We start from the raw sequence: 12,484 nt of genomic DNA, 5'->3' as shown, positions 1-12,484 counted from the left end.
GTCCTGAAGTAAGGTCATGCTTGGCTCATGGAACAGCAACAAGACCGATGGGGCTGCAGTGGAGGGGGTGTTGGACAGGAGAGCTTGTAGTAGGAGATGGGGCCTGTGAGATGATGTGGGCCATGTAGTATAGGGACTTCTAGGCAGTTGTAAGGATTTGGCTTTCACTCAGAGATAGGAAGCCATTAGTGGATTTTGAATGGAGAAGTCTTTTATACCTCAATGAAAAACAAAAATTCTGAGGTGCCTAGGTGGCTCTGTCGGTTAAGCAGCAGACTCTTGGTTTCAGTTCAGGTCATGATCTCAAGTTTTGTGAGTTTGAGCCCTACATCGGGCTCTGCGCTGACAGTGCAGAGCCTGCTTGGAATTCTCTCTCTCTCTCTCTCTCTCTCTCTCTCTCTGCCCCTCCTCCACACACATGCACAGGCTCTCTCTCAAAATAAATATACTTAAAGGGAGAGGTCCCTCAAAAAAATTGAAAAAAGAAAAACATTCTTAATTACAGTCTTAACAGGATCACTAGTTGCTGTCTTGAAAATAAGCTGTAGGGGACCAAGGGCAGAATCAGGGAGGTCAGCTAGGAAGCTGTTTTAACAATCCAGATGGAAGATAGTAGAGGTTTAACTAGGATAGGTGAAAGTGTAGGTGATAAGTGGCTCAACTGGGCGACTATCTTGAAGGTTGAGCCAACAGAATTTGTTGGTGGTTTGGGTATGAGGTATGAGAGGAAAAGTGTTGTGGAGGACAGCACAGCCATTAGTCTAAGCAACTGGAAAGGTGATGTTGTTAAATGAGATGGAGAAGACTAAAGGAGGAGTAGATTTGGAAGGGAAGATGAGGACTTTGATTTGGGACATGTTTGAATTTGAGATGCCTATTAGATATGCTAGTGTGGATGTCATGGACATCCTGATGTGTGAGTTTGGGGTTTAGAGGAGAAGTCCAGGCTGTCAGTAACATTTAAATTTATTAAAGAGTTAAAGGCTATGAAATCACCAGGGGATAGACTAGGGATAGAGTAAGGACAGGGTTCACAGATTGAGCTCCAGGGCATTCCAACAACAAGAAGTTAGAGAGATGAGAGGGAATCAGCAGAGGAGAGAGTAAGGAGTTGCAGGTAATGTGAGAGGAACTCCAGGGTAGTGACTGTGTCCTTGATCTCAGAGGTCCTATTTGTACACCATGGGTACTAAATTGTTCTAGAGTTCTTGGATTCTATGATGCTATTTTGGTTATACCTAAACATCAGTTATAAATTGTTCTTAGAAGAAAGTGAATTCAGAATGCCACATACCACTATCCCCAATAGCAGAAACAGGCACTCTTTCAAAATTAATAGAATGAAATTCCCCAGTTAGTCCTAGGCATGGTTAACTCCCCACCATGGACTTTTGTAAAAATAACACTCTTCCACTTCTGCAAAAGAAAGTATCTATATTGGGGCACCTGGGTGGCTCAGATGGTTAAGCATCCGACTTCGGTTCAGGTCATGATCTCACAGTTCATGAGTTCAAGCCCCGTGTCAGGGGGCTCTGTGCTGACACTTAGAGCCTGGAGTCTGCTTCAGATTCTGTGTCTCCCTCTCTCTCTGCCCCTCCGCTGCTCACACTCTGTCTCTCTCTGTCTCTCTCTCTCTCTCTCTCTCTCTCTCTCTCTCAAAAATAAATAAACATTAAAAATTTTTTTAAAAAAGAAATCATCTAGATCTAGAGTGAATGTCCATAATTTATAAATGGTCTGCAACATAAAGGTGTCATGGTCAAATAAACTTAGGAAATACTGGGTTATACTTGCGTAGATTATTATTGGATTGTTCATGCTACATGTGTTTGGTTCTCTAAGAGAACTCAGCACTTATTTTGACCCTGGAATTTCTGCCCCCCCCCCCATACTTAATAACTTCTAACCATTAATCTCCACAAGATACAGTGGAGAATGCTGACCTAGATTAGTTATTAGTCAGATTTTCTGAACTGGAAAATAATAGTTGAATGAGGGTGTTGACTAAGATGAACTTCTAGACATTTCATTCATGTTCATGAATCATTTGTAAGGTGGAGTATGTAACAGGTTAGCAGTATCCATTTTCATAGTCTTAGAAATTATATCAGGAAAAAAAATTTATGTTCATTATGATGTATGTAAAATCTAAGAAATGAATAACTGGAACAGACCAGTAATTTGTGTTGGAGGGTATGGTCATCTTAAATTATTTCAAACTCAAGAAGCTTCAGGCTCTTATCGTAATAATGTCTAGCTTCTCTCTATAACTTGTTATGCTTAGCTTATCAGTCTACCCGCTTGCCTACTTTTCTTACAACTGTTACTATTTTTAGCCTATTATTATCTATTAAGGGGTTTCTTTGTGAAGTTTACTTCCTGCTTACACAGCTTCAAGAGATCTTCCTTGATATGAGCTTTGATATCTGACCCCAGAGTAAACCCTCCCTGTACCATAAAGGGGTAGTGTGGGTGAGTGGCTAAGAGCCCAGGCTCTGCAGCAGACTGCCGAGGTTGGATGGAGTTCGTGGCCCTACCAATGTCCAAATGTGTGTGACTTTGAGCTCCGTGCCTCAGTTTCCTCATTTTTAAAATGCAGACACCAGTACCTACTCATAAGGCTGAGGGAATTAAATGACTTAACACTTATGTATACACACTTAGAACAGTGGTTGGCACACAGGAATGTAAGTCCCATTGTTACTATTATTGTTAGTTTATTACCACCCTTCCTGATTTTATTTGTTTTCATTTTATTCAGATAGATCTTCAGCCTATTTTTCATTATGACCTTTCTACAATGATTTCTGATAAGCTTCTTTTCCTAACCCATTGTGTCTTTCTTGAGAGTCATTGTTGAAGCACATAGTACTGGGTGGGCATGCCATTAGATTTTTGGTGTCGCAAGCACACCAGACTTTTATTTTTATGGAAGTTATATGAGTGCTCCTAGGTTCATCTGAGTCATAACTGCCTTTTTAAATAATATTAAGGTATTTTCCCTAAATTATACTGCCTTACTCTTGACCACACCATGGTTTGCCTCACACTCAAACTCACACACCTCACTTCTCTGATTCTGAGATCCTTCTGCAGCCTCACCCCTGTCACTTTGTTATTCGACCACCTGAAAAGCTTGCTGTCATTAACAAACTCAGGCTAGTGTGTATCACTTCTGTTTTTAATCTCTCATGCTGAAACATGCGTGTTTATCCATACCACTGTAACGTATGGTGGTGTAAACAGAGCTAAGCCTTGAAATAAGACAGTCCTAGGTGTAAATCCTGGTTGTGTGTCTTAACCAGTTGTGGAGCCTCAAATAAACTACCTCAAACCTCAGTTTCTCATCAGTGAAAGGTATGTAATGACAATTTCCTCACAAATTTGCTATAAGGATTGTGTGTGTGTGTGTGTGTGTGTGTGTGTGTGTGTGTAAGATTTGGCACTGTCTTTTAAAAATTTTTTTAGTGTTTATTTGTATTTGAGAGAAAGGGACAGTGTACAAGGGGGGGTGGTGCAGAGAGAGAGGGAGACACAGAATCTGAAGCAGGCTCCAGGCTCCAAGCTGTCAGCACAGAGCCCGATGTGGGACTCGAACGCACGAGCCATGAGATCATGACTTGAGCTGAAGTTGGACGCTTAACCAACTGAGCCACCCAAGCGCCCCTGATCTGGCACTGTCTTGACAAAAAGTAGGCATTCAATAACTGCTGCTGCTTACACTACTACCCCTAATGTTAGTGCTATTCCTGCTGCTGCTTCTGCTGTCACTGCTTTCATTGCTGTTGCTGCTATTACCACTGCTGAGAGAAGACCCTGGAAGCTGCTCGTAAGTGGAATCTTCTCATTGACAGTTTTAGTGGCAATCCATCAGGACTGTGGTTATCTGTAACTTTGTCTTATAGTGCCCAGGTCTTGTAATACATTCCTCCAAACTGCTGGGTGGGTGATGTGTTATCACAGTGCTTCAATTACGTGTGGTATAATTCTCTAACATTGAAAATGAGTGTAGTTCTGTCTAAAGGCTATGAAATGACACTGTCTTGTTGAAAACTAGTATAGAATCCAGTCTACTGTGGAGGAAAACATTTCTTTTGTGCTTAGAGAGTCCTTTCCTTACAGGAAACTTTTAAGTAATTGTTAACCAGGAATTCATTTCCAGGAATTTCAGCTACTTATCCAATACTATTAATTTTGTGGAAAAGTATAATTGTAAATACCAGCAGTAAAGTGGCACATTGGACTCGCTGCTGTCAACACAGAGCCCACTCTGGGTCCTCTGTCCCCCTCTCTGCCCCTTCCCCACTTGTGCTCTGTCAAATATAAACACTAAAAAAAAGAAGTACCCTTGTTTTCAGAGGTAAAGGATATTGTCACTCAATCTTGGAATTTCTGTTTGCCCCTTATCATCTTCTCCCTTCTCCAATTCTCCAATATATCTACCTGACTACACTCATTATAGAAGGAACATTTTAAGTTGTACAAGTTTCTTTTCTTGATAAAATGTTGACAATAGAATGAGGTAATTCTGTTTCGCAAACCTTTGGAGCCTCAGAGCATAAGAATTCTTGAGTGAATCAGTAAATATCTTAAGCTTAGAAAATTAGGCTAATCAGTTGTCTGATATTGATTGGATCAAATGTCCTAAAGACCACAGTGTGAAGTGATTTTCAAAGTTTATTTAGTTCTTTTGGTGACTTTCAAGTGGCTTTGTGGTCAAATTATCTCAGTTCTGAATAATTTAAAACCAGAATATATTCAATGCAGATTCATTTTCAAAACTGAATGATCAGGAAAAACCTGAATGTCTTCCATTTTCATTTGTTCCCTGTGCCCTTTGTATCAGGGAAATTGAATAAGTATAACATATGAATTTTTTCTATAAACTACATTTCACATATGTTATCTTAGTTAAACTTTCAAAAAAGTCTTGTAAAGATGATTTTCAATCCCATTTTACAGATAAACAAACTGAGTTCACTTGTCATTCTGAAAATCAAATGGTATCAGAAAGTACTGACTTGTTCCTGTTACGGAAACATCATCCTCCCTGCCCTGGTTTTAGTCAAATCTGAGCATTTTCATTAATGAAAACAAGCACAATTTCAAAGCTGACTTCTTTTTATTTTTTAATTTTTTAATGTTTATTTTTGAGAGACAGAGTGCGCACAAGCAGGGAAGGGGTAGAGAAAGGGAGACAGAATCTGAAGCAGGCTCCGGGCTGTCAGTGCAAAGCCCAACGTGGGGCTCAAAGCCACGAACTATGCCATCATCACCTGAGCTGAAGTCGAATGCTCAACCAACTGAGGCACCCGAGCACCCCAGCGCTGACTTACAATTTGTAGACAAATAAGCAATCCTTATTCAGAGGACTAAAACTGCATTGTCTTCATAGGGGGCTTAAAATACATGTGGACCTTGAAAAAAACCTGATGCATGATCACACTGTACATTGGAATGGAAAACTGGAAAGAATCTTAGAGGTCATTTCTTCCCATCTCAAATGGTGCAAAGAAGCTCTTCTAAAATACCCCTTTTGAAAACAGTTCCAGGGGCTCCTGGGTGGCTCAGTCGGTTAAGTGTCCGACTTCGTCTCAGGTCATGATCTCACAGTTTGTGAGTTCAAGCCCCACGTCGGGCTCTGTACTGACAGCTCAGAGCCTGGACCGTGCTTCGGATTCTGTGTCTCCCTCTCCCTTTGCGTCTCCCTCACTTGTGCTCTTTCTCTCTCTCTCAAAAATAAATAAAATGTAAACAAAAAAATTTTTAAATGTAAAAAAAAAACAAAACAGTTCCAAGTGTTAAAGCCAGCCCATTCCTAGACTTTCCATCTCCCTATCCTGCCCTCCCTCCTAGGAGGACAGTTTGATCCCTGGCTGCCTACTCAGTCCCTGCCCCCAGGTTCTGGGCCTATACCTGAGCTAATAGCGATTTCACCAGCTCAAGACCCAGTGCCTAGCATCCACTCCCATTTCATCTATTACTTGGTGTAAGTTCAGCAGGGGTGGAGTCCTTAGTCTCAGGCCCAGGAGCGCATCTTTCTCTCAGGCTTACGAGAAGTAGAGAAGAATAAGAGAAGTTAGCATTGTGGCTCTAGCTGTGCAGTTAGACGGACCTGGGCTATACCCTGCTCTAACACTGGGCAGCATTGTGACCCTGAACAAGCTACTGTGATCATTCTGTGCCTCAGAGGTGGTTGTGAGGATTACACACGATAGTTCCTGTTAGGCACATAACAGAGTACTTAGTGCATCGTAAACAATGTCAGCTGCCACTAATAATTGTCGTTATTTCAGTTGGAGGTATAGAGGTTGGAAACTAGGCTAGGTCTGATATTCTTCCCATCTAATGATCTCCCTGGAAGGATAGGCGAGACCACAATAGCTGGGGTCCATCCTCTTTATCTGAAGCATTGAGAGTTCCACCTGGGATTGGTGGGTAAGGATCAGGTAGGCCAGATTTCTTACCTATGCTTTTACCTGGCACTTCCTCCAGTACTTTAAGATTAAATGCAAAGGGTCACATACTTAGTCACTAGGGAAGGGATTAAGTACCAACTGGAGAGCTCAGGTCGTGAGGTCTGTTTCCCAGTCTATTTCAAGACTGTGTCATGGTGTAGAGGAGCATCCTTGTGCCCTCAATGGTGTCTCTTAAGGCTCTCAGGCCTCCTTACCTACCCAGCTTCAAAACTTCTCTCCCTGGGCAGATGAGCTGCTTCTCAATGTCTCCTCTCCCTCCCTGCTGCCACGCTAGTAGTTCCTACCAGGGTTCACAGATTTCCCTTTGGAGAGTTGAACCCCAGTGATTTGGTAGAGGTAGCTTACTTAGAAGAGTAAGCTTAACATGAGCTCTCCCCTCTTAACGAATTTTAAGTGTTCTTAAACAAAAAAAAAAGCACACACAAAAAAAGCACAAAGAAACTTTTGGAGGTGATGGATATGTTTATTACCTTGATTATGGTAATGATTTTATGGGCATATGCCTATGTCCAAACTCATTAAGTTGTATAAATTAAATAAGCTCAGTTTTATATATATGAATTATACCTTCATAAAGCTTTTTTTTTTTTTTTAATTAGTAACCCTTCTAGTTTCAGGTGTCTAAGTGCCGAGACTGGGACCAGGATTAGCTCCTTCAGATGGGCTTCCAACCCAGGAAATGGTCAGTACCAGTCAGAAAAACTCCTACTGGTAAACACTTTCCAACCTTCATTCATTTCAACCAGCAGAGGGCACACAGCAGACATGCAATTTCTCTACTGAATTAATCTGTGTCTTGCATCCAGCATGGTCCTCACAGCATAGAGGTGTTTATACTCTGGATTAGTTCTTCAGTTGTCTCTCAGGGTTAAAAGGCACTTGCCTAGTAATTTCAGACAAACAGTGCAAGGACATTTGATATGACTGAAACACTTTCATTTATCCTAAGAAAAGACACTGAAAGGATCCACCTTACCAGGCTGGGTTCCGTGAAGCTCTGGCTTGGGAAAAGTAGTTTCTGATTTTAGAGTTCATCAGGAAGCCTGAGGATACCCACTTAACCACAGAGAGGGGGAGAGAGCCAGAGAGAGGAGGCCTGGAGGCACATGAGAATCAACTATAGACATTTTAAAAATACAAATTCCAGGGTGCCTGGGTGGCTCAGTCAGTTTAGCGTGCAACTCTTGATTTAGGCTCAGATCATGATCTCACAATTCATGGGTTCAAGCCCCATGTAGCATGGAGCCTACTTGGGATTCTCTCTCTCCCTCTCCGTCCCTGCCCCATGCTCTCTCTCTAAATAAATTAATTAAATAAAACTTTAAAGAAACAACAAATTCCTGAGCCCTGCTCCCACATGTAGTAGATCAGAGTGGCGTTAGTGTCCCAGGAAATCTGTATTTTAACACGTTGCCGACAGTTTTCATGCAGTTGTCTATGAGCCAGTATTTGGAAGCCTGTAATCTAGGGAAATTTCTGGGATCCTGTCTCAGTACTACTGCCCCACTGCCAGTCATTAGGGTCGTGGACAAAACAAGATTTGAGGGCCCCCTGGGTGGCTCAGTCGGTTAAGCATCCAACTCCTGATTTTGGTTCAGGTCATGATCTTGCAGTTAATGAGCTCAAGCCCCATACCAGGCTCTGCACTGACAGTGTGGAGCCTGCTTGGGATTCTCTCTCTCTGCCCTTCCCCCCGCCCCCCCCCCCCCCCGGTCATGTTCACTTGCTCTCTCGCTCCCTCTCTCTCTCTCTCAAAATAAATAAATAAAACTTTAAAAATTAAAAAAAAAAATATTTGAAACCAGTAGAGCCTGGGCCAGCCCTCCAGAGAGCAAGGCCTCTCCCAGTGGGGGGATGAGGGATGGTGAGTGGAGAAGAGCCTCTAGAAGTTAAGGCAGCAACGCTGTCCCCTCAGGGGTTACAAGAGAATAATCGTTGACCTCTTTCTGCATCTGCCATTGTTGCTAGAGAAGCTGAGCCGTGCTATCCAGGGAACTCTCGGCACACCTCCACGCCCTCCATCCCACCCCGTAGTCAGGGTGGTCTGAAGTCAGCTTCACGTGGGGGGTGGGCTTCTCCAGCTCTTCTGGGCTAGGTGTCCCTCCCGGGCACTGCTCTCAGTGATGTGCTCAGAGCAGGATCTGGTCCTGGGCTGTCTGACTGAAGGATCCTGCTGAGATAGTCCTCTGCCTCATGAACTTGGCCAGAGCCAGTCGTCAGGCTGAATGTGGGGGCCTGAGCAAATGCACAGATGCTGGGGGACGGGTAGTTCTGGGGGGCCCAGTGAAAAATCCTGTAGCCCTAAAGGCTGAGCAGCAGAGTCCACCTGGCTGCGTGGTTCCCAGCTTATTGTCTAGGGCAAGGACATCTTAGGGGGTCCTTTGTCCCAGAGCTGACACTTCTGTCAGCCACTTGGGCTTCTTGGAAGAATCTGGCCAGGGGCATCCCATTCAAGGAGGAATGTCCCAAGCTGGCCACCTGATTATTGAACGGCCTGCTTGCCAAACCCCCGTGGATCAGGGGGACCGGCTAGAGTGAACCTGAAATCCCTGCAAAGGTTCTGGAGCTTGGAACTAGCTGGAATGACAGTATAATATCATAGAAAGAGCCCAGACTTGAAGTGAGACAGATCTTGCCTCACCACTTACTATATTGGACAAGTCACTAAATCAGTACATCTATATTCATATATGTAAAATGGAAATTGTTATCCGCACCTCACGGGGAAGGAGCACTAAATGAGCTAGTGAAGGAATGTGGTGTGTTAGCACAGAGCCTGGCATATAATAGGCATTCAACTGTTGGTAGTTATTTCTCTGGGTCCTCTCTCTGTTACACAGGGGAAGACTCAAGGGTGTAGCTCTGAAAAGTGAAGACGATCTGTAGAGGAGACCTACTGGATCATTCCAGAGACATAGTGAGACTGCATGAGAGGCCTGGAAGCACCTCACTTCACTTGATTCTCCCTGCTCCTCACCACCCTCAACAGCAACAAGGGTGTCATGATTCTCTGGCCTCCTTAGTCCCCTTCCTCTGGTGGCATTCTGGGATCAGCCCATTCCCAAATCCTTTTGCTCCTTCTGATGGAGGCTTGAGTGCCATTGTGCCACCCTGCTGATGCTAGCAGCAAGCTCTAGGGCTAGGAGACTGGGCGGAGCCTGGAGGTTCTCAGGATTCCCGGGGTCACAGTGGGAAGCCCCAGGACTTCTTGGCTGTTCCCAGGCACCTGAGGGAGAACAATGTCATTATTGCAGGAAAGGACAGGATCATGCAGGTGAGGCTCAGAGGACAGAGGCAGGTAGGATTGGTGAGCACCTTCTATTCAGAGCAAAATTACCAGAGCCTTGGCAGGACCAAAAGATGATAGTCTTGGGGAAGTTCAGAGTCTGATTTTTAAGATGGGGGGCAGCCAGTATGGAAATGACAGTCCTAAGGCCCACATTCAGGAGTCATCCAGGAAAGGTGTCTATTCCTCTCAGAAGAGCTAAGGAAAGTAGAGGCTTTTCGCTCTTGCTGGTCAGCAAGCCTGCTGAATCTTACCAAAGGCTATTGAGTCTAGGTGATGATAAAACCTTCCACTCGCTTCTCACTGCACTTAAATAAAACTCCAACCCAACAGACGTGGCCTCACCTACTTCTCAACCTCATCGCCCACATGCTCTCCCTTGCTCCCACTAGCCTCCTTTCTGTTTCTCAAGCACACCAACCTCACTTCTGCCTCAGGGCCTTGGCATTTGCTGTTTCTTCAGCCTGGGGTTCTCGTTCTGACCTCATACCTGGTTGCTCCTCTCCATTCGGGTCTCAGCTCAAATGTTACCTCTTCAAAGATACCTGTTGTGATCGCTGTATCTAATATGTTGCCCTCCCCCCACCTCCCTCACTTTCCATCCATTTACCCTGTTTTATGACCCTGAGAGTCCTTATTGCTCTCAAATTCTCTCATTATGTATCTCACTTCTTGTATAGTGTCTATCTCCTTTGTGAGAGCAGGATTTAAATTGTTCACCTGCATTATCCCCAGGGCTTAGCACAGTGGCTCATAGTAGATGGTCAGTAAATATTTGTTGAATGACTGAAAGGTGTCAGAGGCAATTCCGGTCTAGAAGAGGCAATCCTGATTAGAGGACTCAGAATGTTGTTATCTTGACCCTGTTACGGCAGAGAAGGACCCTGAACAAGACAGGCCAAGACCCAGACTGAAATGTAACCATCAGAATGGATAAGTGTACCTGCAGCGACTGAGAGATGGCCCAGCCCTGCAGCCAAGTCAAGAGCCAAAAGACACCACACAACAGCAGGTCGTGTCCTGGGTAAGGACTCAGCATCTGAAGTCTGAGACAAGGCTCAAGGCCCAAGTCAGTTGGGGAGAAGTATAGCAACAGGGGGTTCAGCAAGCAGCTCGCCAACAGACAACAGGCTCCTAGCCCCTTGGGTGAGATTCAGGGGCAGGGTGTTAGGTGGGGACAACTAGTAAAAAAAAAAAAAAAAAAAAAAAAAACAAACCTAGCCCTAACTGGGGTACTAGGCAGGCTTCAATGATGGATCAAGGCAGAAGTCAAGTAATGAAAACCAAACCGGTGACTGGGACTCAGCCTGAGGCCAGGTGGGGGTGGGATGGGGATGGGGTGGGGAGTTAGCCAGTTCTGGAGGAAGAGGGCTCTAAAGACAACTAGGCAGGACCAGACAGGCTATTTGTTTGGGTGGGAGGTGCTTCTGGTATGTATGATCTTTTGCTGGGGTGGGGGTGGGGAGAAGGATAGGGGACAGACCTGGGTTCACCTACCAGAGGAAAGTGCTCAGGGGTTGTCTGCCTGGGACCCTCTCCCCATGGGCTTCTGACAAGAGAGCAGCCTTAAAGAGTACCCCTGAAACACCTGCTTCTGATTCTGTGTCTCCCTCTCTCTCTGCCCCTCCCCCACTCATGCTCTGTCTCTCTCTGTCTCAGAAATAAATAAACATTAAAAAAAAATTGGGGCTCCTGGGTGGCTCAGTCGGTTGAGTGACCGACTTCGGCTCAGGTCATGATCTCACAGTCCATAAGTTCAAGCCCCGCGTCGGGCTCTGTGCTGACAGCTCAGAGCCTGGAGCCTCCTTCTGATTCTGTGTCTCCCTCTCTCTCTGCCCCTTCCCCACTCATGCTCTGTCTCTCTCTGTCTCAGAAATAAACATTTAAAAAAAAGAGTACCCCTGAAATAAATCTTTTTGAGGCTGTTATAGCTATGCCTTTATAGCCACTCTTAATTACTTTAACAATTGGACAAGGGACTCTCACATCCATAGGACCAGACATTTAACAAATACCTACAGGATTCCTGCTGGAAAACCACAAAAACTCCCACTGCCTCAAAGAGCAACAAACTGTCCTGCCTCTTTTTGTAGGCCTCCCTATCCTCAGCTCCCCCACTAGGGCTGCTCAGCTTTTGTCCTTTCATTCAACCCCCAAGGTCATTCCTGCCTCCCTACTTTGGCCACTCCCCCCCGCCACCAAACCAGATGGAACACTTTATTCAACATACAAAATAAGTTATTTTTCAGTGGCTCCTCCCTATCGTTGAGTACATAATGCTCTCAATTCCCATAGCACAGCCTCAAACTTGGTGATATTGTTTAATTTTTGTTCTCAAGTAGTTTCAGTATGGACATTGTTTCCACAACCAGATCAGAGCGTCTTTGGAAACAGGGGACAAATCCTCCCCTTGTTATGTTTCCTCCATAGCACCTAGCAAGGATCTGGGGGCATAACAGGTATTTGTTAGCTTGAGCCCTGCCCTCTTCAAGAAAGGGTAGGGGGAAAATACCACTCTGGCTGTCACAGACTGATTGGTAAAAAAAAAAAAAATGGGAGGCAGGATTTAACTATTTTGGAAGCAACTGGGCCCCTTGGGCAACCTATACTTTTTATTTTTAAACTTTGGGAAATGAGGAGAGAGCAGCCTACTCTCAACATCCAGGGAACCTAGGAAATATTTATAAGTTAGCATCTCCTTTCAAGACTTCTCTATCCT

General features: G+C 44.5%; 1 protein-coding gene across 3 annotated transcripts in view; it reads left to right on the top strand.

The window, feature by feature from the left end:
• ZNF280C (zinc finger protein 280C) overlaps positions 1-12,484 on the top strand; it is an 87,325-nt gene that overhangs the window by 65,127 nt on the left and 9,714 nt on the right. For 2 of the 3 annotated variants that reach the window (XR_002074522.2, XR_008418194.1), the window contains exons 21-22: positions 7,091-7,161; positions 9,320-10,956. The gene's annotated coding sequence lies outside the window, so the exon portion shown is untranslated. Of the gene's footprint in view, positions 1-7,090; positions 7,162-9,319; positions 10,957-12,484 lie in introns of those variants that run through there. The other variant, XR_008418193.1, reaches the window with a different exon arrangement.

The sequence above is a fragment of the Panthera pardus genome, unplaced genomic scaffold (genome assembly GCF_024362965.1).
Source record: "Panthera pardus isolate Hobbes unplaced genomic scaffold, ASM2436296v1 HiC_scaffold_27, whole genome shotgun sequence".
NCBI lineage: Eukaryota > Metazoa > Chordata > Mammalia > Carnivora > Felidae > Panthera > Panthera pardus.
Note: the sequence above shows the minus strand (reverse complement) of the source record. Positions and strands in the feature narration are given on the sequence as shown.